The following is a 13,119-nucleotide window of genomic DNA, read 5'->3' on the forward strand; positions in this document are numbered from 1 at the left end:
CCACATGTGCCTGTGTGAGGCTAATTTTATTAGGAGCATGTCATGGCATAGTTATGACTCACAGCCTTAAAGGGGATATCACCACACTCCTCCTTTTCCATAACAACAAATCAACACCAACCACATACGTTAAACATGTAACCAGCATCATGACAGTGGGTGCATTCAAGTCCTGGCACCCATCTCGCTAACTATCTGGGACAATAGTCCAGCAATTAAACTGGTGGTTCTCAACACTCTTTCACTGAAGATCCCTCTTATGTGATCATCTTGCCCGCTCAATTTTTGGCACCTTTCTGCGTCAGGAAACATCTATTCAAGGGTCAAATTAGTCTTGATACAGTCTCCGGATGGAACTCCAACCACAGAATGTTTCTTCTGCCTGTCGTCCAGGCCATGGTGGCTTTCAACTGAGTAGGGTTTCTCCGTTAAGGTGGCATGCCCGCTTTAGGCTATCACCATATCCTCTCTTGCATTGATGACCTGAAACGGGCCCAGTTTAAGCATTAGGGTCACGTTCTCAGTTGGACTTCTCCCTTGTCCTCTTTCATTAAATATTCCTTTGCCATCACCATGGGCAGCGGGCCAGGGTATACCCTTTTTTGTTATTTTCTGATGACCTTGATCGGCCAGCACAGTTGGCCAGCCTTTACGGGATGATCTGTTTGCAATGCTTGTGGCAAGATTCTTTCAGTGCCTCTAGTTAAACCTGCCAACACCCCATTTCTTCCACCGCTGGTGAAGGTCATCCGTGGTTTCAACATGGTGACGAGATCTTTGCTGGATGCTTCGCCATCATGGTGGTCATTTCTAAAGAACTGTAGTTTTTGAACAGTTACTGCCTAAACTCCTGCTTGTCCTCTTGTATGCTGAAAAGGAAGAAGACATCTTCATCATCATCTTCTTCCCACTTAGACTCGCTCAGCTCCTGCTGACGCGATATGAGCAACGGACTGTATGGGTGGTAGTCCCCCATCTCTTGGTCTGACATATTTTTTTGATGGGGTGGTTGGTGACCGGGCTTGAGAAACCCTTGCAAAATGGTCAGCCATCCTGTACCTCCCTCATGTGAGGCCTTTGGCAGGACATTCAAGCACATGCGGTAGGTCCCATCCACACTGTGGGCAGAATGGAGCGTGTACTATGCCAGCATCTTTCATGGGCCGTTCACTCTTTTTGAAGGTTGTACCACCTTATGGTTTCACTACCACACTGACATCTTCCAGCTTTAAAGTCTTCATTGCTGCATCCATGGACGATGCTCTCATGTCTGCAAGCTTATGGGATTGCCTCACCTCCAGGATAGTAGTCACCGTATGCCTAGCTTCCTAAGGATCTGTCTCCACATTTTGGCAACGTTGCATGCAAAGATAATCTGTTGCCTGATTTCTTCCTCCTCATTTCCTAGTGCACAGGACAATGCAAGATTCCTCAATCTCGCCCTCATTCTGCCTTGCTGACCTTAGCCGGAAGCGCTCATAGTTGAGATTGATCATGGGAGTAAAATATTCATTGAGCACCTCAATGACAGCAGTATAGGCGTTTTCTCTAGGCCGAAGTGTCTTGAACAGCTTGTGGAACGCTAGCTCCGCAGAATACAGCATGGTAGGTCATTTGGCAAATTCGTTGATCTCAACAGCCTCAACATACATTTCAAGTCTTTCAGCCCATGAGGTCCATCAAGGCCCAAGGCTGGATGGGACCCCAGACATGTCAAACTCAAATAACGGGGCAAGTTATCCCTTTTGGTAGAGTATCCTGCCAGTCACCGGCTCCTCCTCATTACCAAGGGGGCATTGTGATAGGGCCTGATAGGGCCTAGCACCAAAAAGCGGGAATGTGCGGCTTCACTGGTGAAGTTACAGGTGGGCTACTCAGTCCTTGCAGGCTGTATCTGGCCCATCACCCCACATTATGTTTTCTCCCAAATTGGGGCTCTATGAGCATGTAGGCGAGGCACTGGGAGCAATCTGGGCCTGGCAATCTTTCCTTTTGTGTCCTCCTTTCCTTCTTGCAGGTGCACCACAACTATCTAAGCATTCCACTATGCGGCCGCAACCCTTATATGCCCTCCAGTACCCGCAGCTGTGGACGAGTCAGTGTCTGGCTGGTACTGATTGTCTGAGTTCTCATTGTAGATACAGCTGAAAAGGCACACAAGTGAACCGGGGTGCTCGACCCAGCCCTTTAAGATGAGGTAGAAATACTTTGAGATGAATGGGGATGCAGAAAATACTCAAACATCAATAATCAAATTAATTCAGAAAGTTGATGAATCAAAGATGTTTTATTTGCAATTGTCTAAAACAGGGAGTTACAACAGACATCAACGGACGTTCGATCGTAGTCTCTCAACAAATCTTTTAAAAAAGCATCTTATATAGTAAAAACATTGCTGACGTCATCCTACATGGCAAACTACAAAAACATATTGGAGTAAATGATTGGGTCTAAGGGAACATCTAGGTATAAGTTCCATACTGGTCTAGGAAAGTGATAGGGTCTCTAGTATCAGGTGGGGCAACTAAGCCCTCCCCTCAAACAGGTCACAATGAACGTCATCAAATACGCAATGTCCCATTGGTTGCATAAACTATAGGGCTCTTTACTACATGGCCCTCTATAATTGGTTGGCACCCTTACATCTGTCAGTAATTTTCCACATACGCCAGCAGCACACAGGCTGGCCTCCAGGTGCTGGTGGGTTGGTCTTGAGCATAGCTTCCAACCAATTAGTATACTATCCATCATCACACTGCTGCCTGCCAGTCAATTAGCCCTTTGAAGATTGGCCTTGAGTTTGTTCTTCATGCCTGAGAATAAAAGGGAGTATAGCATGCTCTATCTCCTTGCGTAGGCATAGCACGTCACAATTGTCAATTTACAGCCTTCTGCGTGACTGAAGACCATTGTTTTGAGCTTTTGGTGCATTTAAAATACTGTTATTTAATGAACCTCTGACGTCTTCATTGTTTCCGTGCCTGTCTTCTGAACAGAAGTTTGTTCTTTCACATGTTTGTAGCTACCGTCTGATCTTTCCGGCCCAGAGCGGCCTTGGCTTCTTGGGGCTGATCCAGCCTTGCCCTTCTTTGATTCACTTCTTTAATTCGATTGCTTTTCATTTGCGACACTGTAGAAAAGCCTTCCTTTTCTGGACCAGCTCTGCTAAAATGCATAATGGAATCATCCATAGTTCACTAACTCCTATATATATATATATGTTGGTGCATGCCACAATCTATTCACTACACAGCCAGCCTCAAGAATACTTTGTCTACTTGTGATTCTTTGCATCTCTACATGTGTCAAATGACTTAATGTCTTCATCTTTTCTGTAGCATAATCATCTTCATCTGAATCCCAAAATGTTGCTTATCTTCGATACTTTCTTAACACCTTATAGAATGTTTATGTTCTCTTGCCTCTGCATCTCTTCTGGATGCGTCCGCCCTGTTTCGTGTGACTTCACCACTCTTCCCCTTCTCTCACTTTTCCCGCTTCTTCTGGGATTTCATTCAAATGGCCATCATATTGTTGTGTATGCAGATATGGCTTTCTCAATGGGAACCTTGCTTCCGGGATTCTCCTTGGTATTGGTATCTTGTCTGGCACTGCACTTATTTCACATTTTGCTTCCCAGCATATAGGCAACATGGGTGCGATGCTTGAGGTGGGGGTACATGGCTCCTTTTCTACACTAGCACTTCCAAGGATCCGCAACCCTCCATGTGCTGTCTAGGCCTATGTGCCTGCAGTGATGTTCTTTCTTTTAAATGTGTCCCCGCTCCGACCTCAGAGCGGCCAGAATTTGTAAACATTTTTTTTAGCTCTGATCACAAAGTGCATCACATACACTTTTTCTTTCAGTTCCCATCTCGAGGCGCATAACGGTCACTTTTTTCTATATATTTTTCCGATCTAATCATGGAGCGCACAGAATTCACCACACTCGCGGCCCAGGAACACCCCGGGAAGAGCGCTCTCTGTCGCAAGCGAGGCAGTGCTGCCACGACACAGAGCTGCAGCTATAGATTACTTGCGGCGTAAAGGTGTCCCAAGTCAGATGCGACACCAGCAGCTGCAGGAAGCTGGTGGTTGGCAGGCGACTGCCAGCAGTACCGCAGGGGGTCATAGGTACCTCATCGCCATTGTAATTTCTGACACCGTGATCACACAGTCCTGCCAGATCGCTGCCGTTGGCACATGGTGAGTGCTGATGTCACATGGCCGGATGGTCTTCTCAGGTTGTGTCCTTGATCACACAGGGTTACTTCAAACAGTGCCGTGATCACACAGTGTTACACAAATAACTGAGATGGACAAGGATACTTCAGTCATGGAGCCCACCGCCATACTACCGCACATTCCGGTGTGAGGATCCTTTTATTAGGAGCACGTCATGACATAGTCAAGACTCAAAGCCTTAAAGGGGACATCACTGTAAAGACTGGTAGGGGGTGTCTGTACTTCCGCTCTCTATATGGTAGAGGAGAGGCACAGAAGACCCCAGCCAAGATTCTCTATTACGGTAGCAATGGACGAGCAATCAAGGCCTAGCTTCTCAGGAGGCGATGCGGGCTGGTTCCTAAGTACAATGTAGTCCCCGAACCCCCACAAAGGAATGTCCACACACTGTATTACTGAAAACACTTCTTTATATAATTAATATTCAAAGGTATGTACACGATCACAATAACGCACTTTGTACTCGGAAGTCAATTATGATAAATATTTACAATTCTAAAGTGGTACCACTAATGTTATCAAATCTCATTAAAGGGCATCAACTGCACGGTTAAAATGTCACACTGATTAATAACGAGGAAACCAGCAATAGAGATAGGAAGGAACGCAAGATGGTTGAAACAATAGGCAGAATACTGACCCCTACCACTAGGCACAGTTCTGTGTGGAGATTCCCCCCACCTGGGCAACCTGTAAATAAAGATATATAGCACAAGCCCAGTCCATATAATGTTTGATAGTCTTACTTCTTCCTATTAAGGTTTTACCCCCCCCAATGTACCTTGTGGAGTAGAGTTCTCCGACGATGCATCGACTGATCCTTCTTGAGTGCCTCCCTTTTAGACGGGAGCCACGGATCGTCGAGAGGTGTCGGGGAACTTGGCGTTCGGTGTCGGGCAATCGTCGGCACTTCTTGAGTGCCATCCCTTTAAGGCAGGAGTCGCGGGTCGTCGAACGTCCGACGGTGAACAGGGTGAACTACGGCAGGGAAGTGGCAACTTCTTTCCTAGCGGTGCTCATCGACGACAGAGCGTTGACGTCCTGCAAGGAAGAGGCGTGTGGGGCACCTCGGTGACGATAGTTCTGGACCGCAAAGAGATGATGAAGAACTGTGGCCCAGCAAGGGCGTCGAGTCGTCTGCGTCTCTGTGGTCTTTAGGTGGCGGGAAACCCACGGTCAGGCCTTATCCAGCAGGAGACAAGCGGGTCAGGATGCAGACGAGAGCATCTGATGATCAATGAAAGTTCTTAGGCAAACGGGAGCATGGCGGCTCCTGGTCGGTGACGGCGGTCGTCGACAGTGGCGGACAACAGTCCGAGGGCTTCTCTTTGAGATTCCGCAGCAGTCCCCGTATCGGGTCGGCAGCCTGTCGAAGGTCTTTCATTGGCAAAGATCAGCTGTGCACGATGGACCCTCGTAGCTCGGGAAGAGGGAGCCTTACCAGGTCCTCTCTGGGTCAGTCCTTGGAAACACGCAGCCTTCAGATTGCGAGGGAGAGCCACAGCACTCCTTCTCGTCCAGCGGGGGTTTCAAGGTCAAGCATCAGTTACTCCAGTTACTCGTCGTAGTGGACTTCAGCTTCTGAACACGATTCCTAGCAGTGAGAGGTCCCCAGATATACTGTTGATCTCCCATTCATTCCGCTGGGTCACACTCAAGCATCCAATCACGACTACGGGCATTCATGCAGGCAGGCAGCCAATCAGGCACACAAGGTATTCAGGCCATTCACTTCTCTCCAGACACTCACAACAAGTTATGTGTATTGGGACAAGTACCGAGCCATTCAACACTCCAAGCTGCATTCATACCGGTTTCGGGCAAGGTTGTCTCAGTCATTGTGTCAACCACCAGATACTAGACACCCACAACACAGAATGCATATTCGTCACACACTCTATTTACCCAGGTCCCACCCACAGGAGGTACCCACAACATACATCACCGGGAAGGCTCCAGCTAGTCTGGCCGGGCTTTCACATCAACACCATATATGGCATGTCCACCCAACAGCCAGTCAGGGGGAAGGGACAGAGTCAGGGCTTCCCAGGACTTTGGGAAAACAAGGTAATGGGTAATAGAAAGCAAGAGGCCACCGGGGCCATCTTGTTTTCCATTAGGAATCAACTGATCCCAATGGCAGGGCCGGGGTATCCCAAAATGGAGGATACTCCGCACACCTGTCGAACTCAGCATGGAGCTGCCACCAGCCCCTACCCTGCTCTGCGGGCCACAGGTGCCCAAAATCATACACTAGGGGCACAGGGTTGTACCCCCGCCCATGGGTGCCATAAGGCTATCCCACGGGTCCGTTCACCAAACCAAATGAGAGAGAGCTGCACAGCCAGGAGTCCCACATGAACTCCTGTGCAGAAAACACAACAGAACACACGATAAAAAGCAGTAAAGGACAAGGATACGGAGGCCCTGTCCCTCCGATGCATTTCCAGCATCACCACATTTACCTATGAACTCTCTCACGCCTCACTGATGTGTAATGTTTGAATCTGTTGACTTCTCGGCCCATGAAACTGAAGAGGAGGACATCCTGCGAGCGTGGATATGTTAATTCAACTTTGTGATGTATCACAGAATCACATGGAGCTGTGCTGAGTTTACTAATGGACTACTCTGAATTATGACGCCCTGGCATTTCTCACGGTTTAGGGGACACTGTTTTTATGTTCACTTTGACCAATGGGCCTGTTGTACAGACATGTCCAGTGTACACTGTGCCCAAGGGATGAACTTCAGTCATAACCAGTGTATGGTTACAAATCCTGAACTGCCCATGGGGCATTGTCTGCGGCCATTCCTAATCTCTATGCCTGGGACATGGTCTTTAGCCATACTTTTGATACAGGAAAACTACCTGCCAACTTCTTTCTGTGCTAAACCTCTGCATGAATTCCCCATGGAAAATTGTATGGGAAATGTGTTATTTCAACGCCCGAAAGCTATGCCCTCACTACCCGACAGTACATCATCACATATCTTTCCAATATTACTAAGACTAACCTGATGTTGTTTTTGGGAAAGTTCAATTCAGTTCATTCCATAGGGAGCAGAGTGAATAACAACATATTTAATTTTTCGGGAACCTCTCTTATAACTTTTCTATTCCTACACATAACCTCATGAAACGTACCATTAATGTTCAAAGTTGGCTCTATATGCATTTCTGAAAGTGCCATTACATGTCGTCTGCCTAGCAAACGTTGGAAGCCTCAGAAAATTCCCTTTTTTGGATTCAATGTCGCTTTGGGTTTATCAGTGGAAGGACATTTTGCTCTCACTAACAGGAAACAAAACTGGGTGTGTTTACAACAAACATGAAGCAGAAGCTGGTCACTGGGTCAATTTGTGTACTTTGATTTGGTGGCAATATGTAAAGCGGTCCTTTCAAAAAAAATTACACAAGATGCACGTTTCAATATCCTTTGTTGGACTAACAGAAAATACTATTCAGAGGTGTAACAAAGCAATATATTTTTTTTTAAATCCCTCAGACTTCTTCAACAGACGCAGTGTTAAATGATTCATAAAGAGAAAGCCATAGCACAGTTTATTCTCAAAATGAAGAAACACTAGACACAGGTAGGTTCTTAAAAGTAATAGTGAAAGGGGCCAAGAAATAAGACCCTAAAACGTCCTCTTGCGCCAAAATGTTTTTTTTCTGACCATGTATCACCCTAGCCTTACCTCTGACAACAGAGAGCCGCCAAGATCGTTCTCTTCTCGCCACAGATCGGGGTCAAGCCTCAACAACTGAATAACCGTAAAAGCCAGTATCCACCAATAAAGGCCAGATGTTTAAAGAAACGAAGATGCCCAGAGGAAAAGTCAGAGTGGCAGCGCCAAACAGTGCTGGCTGGCGCTTACCCTCGTCCCGACTGAAATCAAGACAGGGAAAGTCTGTGGCTAGAAAGAGAAGGGAAAGAAATCTTGTAGAATGGCTTGAGGATATCAGCAAGGCCGACCCTCACCCAAGAGGACCATTAGGCCACTGTGGTAAAACAGGGAAACAATATGTAAATGCCGACCCAAAACTTCTCAGGAGTAGGCTGATAGTATTCGGATGACTTTAGTTGAACCCTCTGGTGTTGCTGGCAATCTTCTTCGACTGACCAGAACAGAAAAATTGGCGGGTTTTAGCCCCCTTCATATAGGTTTCCATTATTTACACACACCCCATGAAGAGAAGGAAAATATAGATTGGTCAGGGAAAGTTGGACAAAAGCAGGAAGGGGGAAAGTATAATGGAAGGAACAGGAAGCTAGCAGCGGAGTGTTATTCAGTGAGGTTATCAGTGGAGGGGGACCCATAGACCAGCAGGATGATGGAGGAAGCAGCAGATAGTGGGGAAGTTCTGTGTAGCGGGTGATGCAATGGTTTAGGAGTGAAAGCGACTCTGCCATTTCAGTGTGCATGAATGTGAGAAAAGTATGTAGAGTGGATAGGGTAAAGCTTGAGTGTGAGAAGGCTGTTCAAGAGTGAATGCGAAACATTTGATTGTGAAGCTTAGTAGTGGTATTAGTAAGAGGAGAATTTTAGTATATGCAGGAGGAGTGTAATAGTGGGAGGAGGTGTGTAGTCGTTGGAGGAGGAGTGTATTATAGGAAGGATTGGTGTTGTAGTGCTAGGAGAAGTAACATCAAAGGGTGGAGGCAAGAGCTTAGAGGAGTGAAACATTGGAGGGTCAAAAAAGTGGTGGGAAGAGTAAGTTTGATACTGAGACAGTAAGAGTAGAGAAGGGAAGAGGTAAGCACGTGCATGAGTGAACAAGCCAGGAGTGAAAGGCATTTCTCAATTCCCTTTCAAACACTAGTATCTGGCTAAAGTAGGGACAGTCTAGGAAGTCCAAGAGTGAGTCAGATAGACTGCACATTGCTAGTGACATACAGAAATTAGACAGAAGGGGTGATCAATCTATAGTACTAATCTGAGTTTCCGTATCCTGGGTTAGGGAGGGAGTCCCCAGGGAGACGAGATAGAGGGGGAAGGCCCTAATGCCACTTCTCAAAACCCTGCTCCAGCTGGTACATTTTATTGAACCATCTGCCTTTTCATCTACACTCATAGTACTGAACTGGATAGTCCAGCCCCTTTGATGAGAAGCAATTACCCTTGAGATGGATGGAGATGCAGACCTTACTCATACATCAATGATAGAGCCAACTCAGGAAGTTGACAAAAGTAAGACTTTTAATGTCAATTATCTAAAATAGGGCGCATACCGAACATCAACGCAATTGCTCGATCTTCAAAGTCAAAGTACTTTAAGAACAAACTGCACTTTTATAAGGAAAATGTGTCATCAAAGACTTTCACCTATGTGTGTACTAACGTCATCCTGTGTGGCAAACTACAAAATACATATAAGCTTGGGCTATTGGTTCTGAGTGAGCATCTAAGTATATGATCCATACTAGTCTAAACAAGTGTAACAATGTGATTGGTTACTCAACATCAGTTTGGGCAATTAAGCCCTCCCTAAAAAATTACCACTATGAACGTCACTAAATACACAACGTCCCATTGGTTTACACACTATAGGACCCCTAAATACACAGTACCTCTACAATTGGTTGGCACTCTATCCTCCTTCAGTACTTTTCCACCTTTGTTAGCAGCCTGCCGGCGGGCCATCCATATGCTGGTGAGGTTGCCTTAACTTTAGCTTCCCACCAATTAGCATATCAATCTATCATCAGCTCAGTTGTCTACTGTCAATTAGGCCTTTTAAATTCGTCCTTGAGAGTGTTCTTAACTCTAAGAAAATTAGGGAGTTAGGAGCACAGTCTGCCTTCGTGCGTAGGTGTGACCTCCTCGTTCATCCAACTTCATGCTTCCATGTGACTAGAGACCCTGGAATCAAGCTTTTTCATGCATTTAATATTATTTTCTAATAGACCTCTGATGTCTTCATTGTTATATTCATGCCTTCTGAAGAGGAGTTTTGTTCTTTCACATGATTTTGTATCCAAACTCAGTTCACTCCAGTTTTGATAAGACCCTGGCTTCTTGGCTTGCTCAGCCTCGTCTTTCGCTGATACGCTGCTTGTAATTCAATTTGCTTTTTACTGTGACACACTTAACTGAGGCCTTTTGCTAATGTCCAACCTGCTATAATATGTTTAGTGGAAACATCCATAATTCTCTCATCGCTATGTATTTATACGTTGGCACTTGCACACTGTCTATTTGCTATATGCTTAGACTTAGCTTTGCGATTACTGCTACTCAATGGGTACCTTGGCTCCCAGATTCTCTTAGGTACTGGCCCTTGTACTGGTACTGGACTGAGTCCATAATCTGCTCTTTGTCGATTCAGCTGTTCTGTATATGTCACATACTCTGGTTTCCAGCATACAGGTAAAAGGGGCAGGTCGATTGAGGTAGAGGTACTTGGCTCCTCCTCTACAATCCCCCCTCTGGGAGATTTATTGACCACTCCCACATCATCCTTTACATCCAGGCAGCTTGGCCTGAAGAACAACCTCTTTGGGACCCATATCTTTATGACTCCCTTCAGGCATCTTGCTGTTTTCACATGCTCAACCTTATTCCATGCCATTAGCTGCTATTGTCCACTTGGACTACAGTAGATCCTTCTTCCCACATATTTTTTATGATTCTTCGGATACAAGAACTTTGTGCCCTCAGGTGCATGGATACTAGCCTTCACAAAGTCTCTGATCTCTTCATCTGTCAGGTCCTTGGGCTTGCATCCTGATTCAACATCGATCATAATCTTCATCCCTATGGCTTTCTTTGCTGTCTTCTTGCATTGTGAGATTATGACCTTGATTACACAAAATCCAAGCAATATCATCACTATCAGGGCTCCAAGGAACTTGAAAATGTCTGCTATCCATTGTGGAACCCAAGAGAAGAGTGATCCAAACCAGCTGTCATCAGAAATGTCTTCTACTTCATCTAACATCTGGCCATGGAGTTTCGTCAGTATGTCTATGGCCTCTGACAAGGTTCCATTCTCGTCATCATGAGAAGGTATAAATGTGCAACATGATTCTCAGATTTTTCCACAAACACCTCCATCCATTGCTGTTATCATGTCCAAGACATATCTGTTTTGAAGAGTCATCAATCTTATGGCTCGCATCTCTTCTCTGATCACATTGAATCCCTTTATTGTCGTGTTAATCATCTGCAGCAATTCCCATCTAGTAATTTGTAACCACTTAGTGTTTGCTCCAACCTGGATAGCTGGCATGAAGATCAATGTGAACACTGATGAGGCCTGGCTAAACAGCCTATGCTCGTATGGTATAGCATTGAAAGCTTCTATTGATTTAGCTGAGAAATAGTTCTCTCTCTTCATCCTCTTTATCAGCTCCACAGATCTCTACTTCCTCAGGAGAGCATATGCATTTGAGAAATTGTCAAATATGCAAATCACTCTTGGGAATCACCAAAGCCGGAACATGGACATTCACCAGTGTGCATATTCCTCCCCAATCTGCAGGCAATCTGATGTAGGCTCCTGCTGTACAAGCCCAATAATGTTCCATGATCACTGCTGTACCATGTACCATTCCTGAAACATCAAAGATTTGTTCACAATTTTTATTTTCTCCAACTTTTCGTGTGCCATTATTTCTGAAGCACAGCTTTGAACTCTCTAATGGCACTATCTGCAGGGGTCCTCCTCTGTCTTTGACCTAAGTCAGTAGTTTAGCAAGTCTTGGCCATAATGGCTTGCAGCCATTCTGCACGATGTCAATGACTGGTTTATAACATCCAATGATCACCAAGGCTCTGCAGATGACCACTGCTTCTTCCCATCCAACTGGTGATTACATAGATCCCCAGATCTGCATTTGTCCTCTATTCTTCCATCTTCGAGTGTCCTCTGCAGATTTTCCTGCAACCTCCAATTTCTTGTTCACCTCCCATCTGATTCCAGCTCCTTGTACTCCAGGTTTCTCATATCTGATCACATGATTCTTGGTTTGGGCTTTGTTTCTTGTCTTGGTATCTTGCACATTGTCATCTTCATCTGGATCTGTCCATTCAGTTGCCCATTTGAGGTAGGCGTCTCAACCCATGAACCTTGCAAAGTGCTGTATGTGAAAGACAATGAAGTGCCTGGACACCTATTTTGATAGCTATGAAGATTTTAGACGTTCCCATACTGTATGGCAGGAGTGTACACACAAAGCATTCCTCATTCGAGGTCCTTCTTCCTACTTCTTCACATGCTGGTACCAAATGTTATTTCCCAAATGTGCTGTACTGTCCAGGTAATCATTTAGCTCAAAACCGTGTGTGTTTCTTCTAGTTCTCATTATCCTCATTTGGCTCTCCATAATGATATCATGAAGTGTACCCGCATAACTTCTTCTGTCTGGATAAATCATGGGCACATCTATCAGTGGACGGGGTACACCTACATGTGTTCCCTGGGTAGGAGAAAGGTCAGAGAGTTTCATCCTCTCACCATACCATTTGGGCAAGAAAATGTCTCACAAAATCTCCATGTGTGTCTGTCTTCTGGGGATTACCTTTGGGTCATTTATCACAGGATCAGGTGTTTTTGCATGCATTATCTGTATGGGCACATTGTCTGGCAAACTCTTATCTTGCCCATCTTGCCAAGCCTGCTTTTTGTGCCCAAACAGAATTTCTACAACCTTTCTTGCATGTGAATGGTTGCTAATGGCACTCAGGTGATTGGTCATCTTTCTTTGGAACAGGAATAACTACATAGGGTCTTGGGTGCCTACGACTTGCCACAATTGTCCCTTCCTTTTGCTCAGGAAGATTCACTGGAGTCCTAGCCCCATGTACATCAAAATAGTAAGAAGTGTGAACTGTGAGTGAGAGCAGTATGATTATAAACAAAATGCA

The sequence above is a fragment of the Ambystoma mexicanum genome, chromosome 4q, assembly GCF_040938575.1.
Source record: "Ambystoma mexicanum isolate Mex_15411 chromosome 4q, UKY_AmexF1_1, whole genome shotgun sequence".
Classification (NCBI taxonomy): domain Eukaryota; kingdom Metazoa; phylum Chordata; class Amphibia; order Caudata; family Ambystomatidae; genus Ambystoma; species Ambystoma mexicanum.